Raw genomic sequence first — 7,580 nt, forward strand, 5'->3', positions numbered from 1 at the left:
GGGAACTGGATGATGCTTTGTTAATTCTGTGTGTCGGCTTTGTTGCAGAGATCAAAAACAGCTGTCAGGGGTTTCAGCTTATTTACAACAAAATTTTAAGTAATCAGCACAGCTTTCAGTTAGAGTTGCTCACAAAAAGTTCTTCATAAGTCAGCTCATCTTTTTCCATGTTCAGATAAAATGGCATCGTAGACTGTATAATAAAGTTGGACGTAGTGCCTGGCTCTTAAAATAAAGGCTACATGGAAGTGTCAGAAAGTTGCAATATCACATCGTCCACCAGGGGCTGGCTCCAAAAAGCCGACTCCATAGACTCCAATTCTACATGGGAAAACTAAAATTCGACAGACTGCTTTGTTTACATGACTTTTCATGATTATAATGAGAGATCAGGTGGCCGAATTCAAAATAAATCACTATTGATTTTGTATAGAGCGTTAAAGTTTTGTGAAGCCAGGGGGCGGGGCTACTTGATTGACAGTCTGGTATGGAATGATTTACAGGACAGGGAGCCTAGATGCTCACTGACTGTAAACTCTGTTCTCCTCGTTCAGATTTAATTCTCATATATTAACTGTTTGTTTATTTATTGGTGGAGAAGTGGAACATATTCCAGAGACAGTTTTTCTGCCCTAGACCAGCTTCATAAACTGATTGCTGTCTGTTGTTTTAAAATTTAACAAACTGCATCATAACTACTCATAAACAGTTTGTTGAAGTTTACAGCTATTAATTGGCAACTGAAGTAAAGTTGGACATTTCCAGGTAGTTAGTTGGACAATATGCCTAACTAACATGTTTTGTGTCATAATTGTTTGCAGTATTCTGGATTATTATTCTATGTTGAGCATGTTTAAACAGTCTTTCTTCTCATCTCTTGGATGGGAGATTGGGGTGTGCCCCAGATAGGATTATAGAGATACACAGTGGGTTAAAAAAGTGTGCCAAACTCACTTCTTTCCAACTGTTTTTACATTTTCGACTTGTAGATTTCAGATCAAAGTGACCCCAACTCAAGTGTCAGGCTCAAAGGACTTCACACAGCTCCCTCTGAAGACACAAAATGGTTTTCAAGGCTTCCCCCCCACATTTTACAGTTCTTCCCAACCTGAGAACACATACAATGAAGTTTTCCCTTAATGTCTTCAGTCAAATACTGGACGAAGTGTTCTAAAGTCTCATCACTCCCAAATCGCAAAAAAGAAAAAAAAGAAAAAAAAACGTCTGTAGAATGCAATTTTAAGAAAATCTGTTTCAATAATTTGGTTCTTCTATTTACAGTAAAATGTTGCAAAGTACATTTTCTCTTTACTCTTACAGTTAAGTGGCATGCCTAATTCCAAATCACAGACTCCCATACTTTCTTTGAGTAATTTCATTTGTTAACAAATACAATATGTGAAAAACTTTTAAAATTTAGACTTTGGAAAATGAAATTATCCACTAAGCAGTTACTACATTAATCAGTTAGTTTATTTGTCAATTATTTAATTGCTGATGCTGTTGTGCACAGTGGACTCAGTAGACATTTCTCCTGAATGCAAAACAAGCTGCTACATTTTGATAACATTTAGTATCTGTTCGTGTTTTTCCTTTAGATTTAAATCAAAATCAGAGTTTATTGTTTCAAGGTTATTTCTTTGACTAAACACAAGATGGTAGATTTTTAAAATGTATGTAACAGTAAATTGGGGAGAGCAATCCTTAGATTTTAAAGCTATCAGCTCTATGGATCCTACAGCTTAACATTTGGGGACAAGAAAAAAAATATTGTATATACGCACTGGATATCAGCGTACCATGCTAGCATGACCTGCACTCTTTCCAAAGCACTCAAAAATTCTGCTGCATACTCTGCATAAAAAAATGCTCTTTTTTGTTCAATAATAATGATTCTTTCAAAATGTATTACTGCATTTTATCATTTAACTGTGAGACCCGCTGATGCAACATTCATAGACTCAACACCTTTGAATAAATCTATCTTCTTTAGACTCATTTATATCCTACTGATAGAATGTGACAGATGTATTTTGGTGGAAACATTATTTTGGCTTTTCCCCTACAACATCTGTTTCAATCCAGGAAGTGTGATGCAAGGAAGGGACAGCACTGTGTCCCCACAGACTGAGGTTTGTGACCTTTTGGGACCAGGGAGGCTGGAGTCTATCCCAACTGACTTAGGGTGAAGGCAGGGGACACCCTGGACAGGGAGTTGTGTTTTGATTTATTGTCCTAAAAAAACCCAATGAAAGTCCCACAAAGCTCAAACAAGATGGGATAGTGTCGCTGCAGAAAGGAAAAAAAAAAAATGCCATATTGGTTAGGTGTTGCATTGAAATCTGAAATAATCACCAATATCACCTGAAAAGTCCTTGACTGACCTTCATGTCTTAATGGACTCTTGAGTGGTTCTTTACAAAACATGATTACTGCAGGAATATTTTTTAAACTAACAAAGTATCAAATGATTGATTGGTTCAGCATGCACATAAATGGCGCCATTTTTATTCCATGTTTTATTTGTTGTTTGCTATCCCTTATGTAATCACAGTAACAGGGTTGCTAATCCATGCTAATCTTAGCTTTTTCTCAGGAGTAGAACTATTTAGCTAGCTGTTACTGCTGACCAAGAAGAGAAACTTACTGATGGAAAAAGTAAAGAAAAGAGTAAATAAAGAGTTGTTCTGTCCTGATGCACTACCCATTCTTTTGGAACACTGTTTGATGATGTTAATTCCAGTGTATCATGTGATTCACTGTTGTCTTCTTCTTTAGACCAGCCAGTAAGGTTATGCTAACAGGGTTGCATGCAAGTTGTGGGACACATAATCCATGCATAATAATTTTTTGTTTTTTTAACAGAATGTTTTTGGCCTTGTTGCCTTCCTTATGTGTAGGGCAGTGGAGTGAGAGACAGGAATCACAGGTAGAAGACTGGATGGGATAACATGCAGTAAATGGCCATGGGCTGGATTCAAACCCCTGACCGCTGCCTCAGGGACTATAGCCTCTGTTCATGGGACACCCGCTCAGCCAGCTGAGCTATCTCGGTGCCCCATAATAATCATTATTGTTGATTAAAAAAATGCCATGCTTACAAGAGACATCAATGAAAAAATATAATACCAAAAAAAAGAGATTTAAATTTCAGTCAAATTTTGTTGTTTGAGATTCAGTTTGGTCATCTGGGGGTTGGGACAAGAGAAAAAATGGCATTTAAGGGGGAACTCCAAACTTACTAGGTATTTTTAAAAATATTTTTCAAACATTCTTTTCTCCTAGCTTTTTGAATTTGGTCTGAGGACAAGTACATTTACACCAAAACTGCATGTTTTAGTATTTTGTACATGGAAAATTTAGACATTTGATGAGTGGGACATAAAATGTCCTCCAATTCTGGAATGACCCTTGTATGTTAGTGTATTTTTAGGAGGAAGTAAGTGGTTCTCTGGCTTTCTGTGTACATATTTGGAGGAGAGGTCCAACTCCAGTCATTTGGTTTCTAATGTTTACCAGGCGGTTTCTCCTCAAATGACACAAAAACTGCTGCAATGTTCTCACACAGTTGCTCAATGCCGTTGTGTCTGTCTAAACACGTCAGATTGTCACTGCAGATCTCTGATGGACTCAAATGCCATTACCTTAAATAGATAAAATCACAGGCGTCACGGATTCTCACGAGAATTCAAAATACCCACTGCTTTAGCTGTGATCTTTAGTTTGTTTTCTTCAGACCCGCATTCCTTGGCCTCTTTCCCTCCTCATTTGTTCCAGAGGGCTAATAGATGGAGAGCAGAGGCCAGGTAAATAACATTAAACTTTGTATAAGTTAACATATGCACACATTCCACACACACACACACACACACACACACACACACACACACACACACACACACACACACACACACACACACACACACACATGTTTGTTTTTCTATACCGGTGGGGACTTACCATTGACTCCCATTCATATCTAACTCCTAACCCTTACCCTAACCCTAACCTTAACCATCACCAAATCAATGCCTAACCCTAAACAAACGTTTTTGCACTTTTACATTTTTTATTAACAACAATATGGCCAAGAAAACGGTGTTGCCACCTGTGGGGACCTCATTTTAGGTCCCCACCGTAAGACAAGTCCCCACCTTTATAGCAAATAGTCAGGTCAAAGTCCCCACCGGTATAGCAGAAACAAGTACACACACACACACACACACACACACACACACACACACACACACACACATGTTTGTACTTCTATCTTAGTGAGGACATCCATAGGCGTAATGCATTTCCTAGAGCCTTATCCTAACCTTAACCATCACAACTGATTGCCTAAACTTAATCCTTACCCTAACCCTAACCAAACCTCAATTCATACCTGTTCTCTAAAAACAAGTCTTCACCCTCAAACATGGCTGTTTCAAAGTGAGGACCGGCCAAAATGTCCTCACTTTGTAAAAATGTCCTCACTTTGATAGTTAAATGCAGAAAATGGTACTCACCATGTAGCAAGTACAAGAACACACACACACACACACACACACACACACACACACACACACACACACACACACATTGGTCAACTTAGACTGATGATTGATTGAACAGTCATCCACCCAATCTCAGCCAAACTACTACAATCAGGGAAGAGAGTAAAAACGTCAGTTTACGGTCTTATCTCATCTTATCTTAGTAGAGTAAAATAGATGTAATGTGCCCCATTTGTTAATTTCAGTGTACAGAACAACACAAAAAAACCTGTACCTGGCATGTTTATCCCTGAGCGGGAACATGAGATGTGCAACATAGCCATGGTACCTGAAAAAAATGAGGTCAGAGATATAGAATGCAGTTTTGCAGGACAATGGGATTTTTGCTGATATCAATCCTTTATTCCTCTGTCTCCAATCGATAGAGAGCTAAAGAGACATTAGGTGACACTGACATAACATTATCATGATCATTTGCCAGTAACTGTGAAAGAATGACGGTGCAGCTGTACTGTACTGTACCTAGAATATATTGTTCAGTGTTGTTTCCTTTAATTATGAGCTGATACATTCTGCAGTTTCTTTGACGTGTTTTTGTTGTCACTGCTCATGTTTATTGTCGTAAACAATGCACCTGGGAGGAAATGAAGTCCCTCACACTCTTGTATTTCTCAATGAGGCTGGTTTCACCCAGCAGGGGGTGACTCCTCTGACTATGAGAACATGTCCCTACTTCTCATCTTCCTAATGAGCTTATGGAACCAATTGGTAGCCTTAAGACTTTTTGAACACAGCATAAGGCTCATTTTAAAATTTATGCACCCATTTAGAGTACAATAAGCCATAAAATGGGAAATATTTTCAGGTGGGCCTATGCTGTGACAGACAGATTGCTACTGTATCACCATGTGTAGCATCCTCAAATTTTGTCAAATTTTGGTAGTTCACAAACCAATAGGCAACAATGTCACTACATTTGTCTTTTAGGATTCAAGGATATTTATTGTCATTGCATTTCTGCAACAAAGCCTTTATATCCAGTAAATCCCTTCTGTGTCCCATAGAGACCTCTTTAAAGCTGCTGTCCGGAGTTTGAATCGCAGCGTCTCCCAAAACACTGGTGGTCCCTCCCTCCCTCCCTCTGATTTCGCCCCTTTATTTGTGCACGCGCAGTACATGAGAGGAGTGCCCGGAGTGCTGCAGCATCTTGCCTGTTTTGCTGTTTTCCACTCTTCTACATTTAGTACATTTAGTAAATAATAAAGGAATTACGTTAGAATTCTGTATTGAGTCTAACTTGTCCTAATACCAAAATAACATGAATCTGCTAGGACGAACAAGTAAAGTTTCGATATGTGATTACACTCGTGTATCCCTCTCGATGACGTTGTTTATCAAACTTAGTGCATTTACGCGTGTATATGTGTTACATTGTTTATTTATTTCTATCTAGAGTTCAGAATTGCATGACTCCTCTGACGAAGAGTATGTCCCAGACGCCCCAACATCTTCCTCCAGAGGTCGGGCATCTAAACGAAGCCGTCAGGCGGGCTATGGAGGTCGTGGTCGGAGAGCGAGCGAGCACCCCGAGCCAAAAAACGTCCTGCAGTCTCTTGGCCTGACAAGCCGTGGGAATGGTAACTTTTCTGGAAGTTGCTGAGCCCTGATGCTCTCTCAGCTCCTCCACAAGCAAAACAAATGTGTTCGCGGTTGCGTAGTGCGTAGCTCGCCCATCTCTGCATGGGGTTGCTTGCTGTGTGCGTAACCGTTGATTGACAGCATGACAAAGCTGAAGCTTGAACTTGATTGGTCGGCAGCGACCGGCGCTTTTTGGAATAACATGGGGGTCTATGAGAGGAAGGAGGAGCTCATGAATAAATTTTCATATCGCGTTATACTAACTTTATATTATAGTATCGAACTAGACTAACACATTTAAGCTTTGTTAAAAAATGATACATAAATTGAAAACAAACGGAAACTCCGGACAGCAGCTTTAAGGAACACATTGACGATTATTTTGACTATCTCCATGACAAAACTATATCACTTTGTTTCAGTTGTGGCTTAGTCTTTGTTTCTCAGTGTTCTTTGCATTGAGCACAGCTAAAGACAGCACCAATAAATGTTACCACATATATCAGTTATTGAAAACGTAAATATTCATTACTGTGTATTAGCATCGATGTAACATGTTAGTCTAATGAGTATTTCCATGTTTTGAATCTTCATTGCTGTTGTGTGAGATTAGAAAAACATGAATAACTTTACTGCTAGCCTAAATGCAAATACAGAAATGAAACAAGAAAAGCACTCAGAGAGCGCAGTACTCCGCCAAGGCTGCTCAGTTGTTGTATGATTTCCGGCGGATGAAATCAGTGGTGGATTTGTAGTAGGATTGCAATCATGTGATTGGATTGTCAACAGGCAGCTGATGTAGTGTTTACTAGTAGTCATAGTTACAGTGATGCTGTGCCGCTATCTGGCAATGATACATAAATCTTTAACAAATCTGTGGATCTAGACTACAAGCTGTATCATTGCCAAAATCTAATCACTTGGTCCTTGTGTGTCATTTCTGACCTTCCCTGAAAATTTCATCCAAATCCGTTAATCCATTTTTGAGTAATGTTGCAAACAGACAAACAGACAGACAGACAAACAAACATGGATCGTCACATGACTTTGCCGCGTTCCTTGGTAACTAGGCCACTTGGACAAGGTCCATTAGTTGTCAAGGCAACAGAGCATCCACATTGTTTGGTTTTCACAAAAATGCACCGAATGGATGAGCAGCACGGTGAAAAAAGCAGAAAGAATTCTGGTGACGTAATATTACCACAAGTAGTTACTCATGCTTCTTTGTCATCCAATGTGCTGAAACACCACAATTTTTAGATAACAATAAAACTTTAAAAGTTGTTAGGTGTTTCAGCCAGAGGGCATTCATGTTCTTTGTGAGTGCTTTGGGAAAAGGAGGAGGAATTTAGAGTGAGCAAACTTTTGTAGAATCCCTTGTGTGCAGGCAGGCATGTGGGAAGGATTAGTAGGCAGAATGAGGCAGAACCCTGAACAGCC

At 39.3% G+C, this 7,580-nt stretch overlaps 1 long non-coding RNA gene across 1 annotated transcript in view; it reads right to left on the minus strand.

Moving 5' to 3' along the window:
* Positions 1-7,580, minus strand: part of LOC127535399 (uncharacterized) — a 261,104-nt gene that overhangs the window by 63,184 nt on the left and 190,340 nt on the right. The gene's annotated exons all lie outside the window — the stretch shown is intronic.

This window comes from Acanthochromis polyacanthus, chromosome 9 (genome assembly GCF_021347895.1).
Source record: "Acanthochromis polyacanthus isolate Apoly-LR-REF ecotype Palm Island chromosome 9, KAUST_Apoly_ChrSc, whole genome shotgun sequence".
Lineage (NCBI taxonomy): Eukaryota > Metazoa > Chordata > Actinopteri > Pomacentridae > Acanthochromis > Acanthochromis polyacanthus.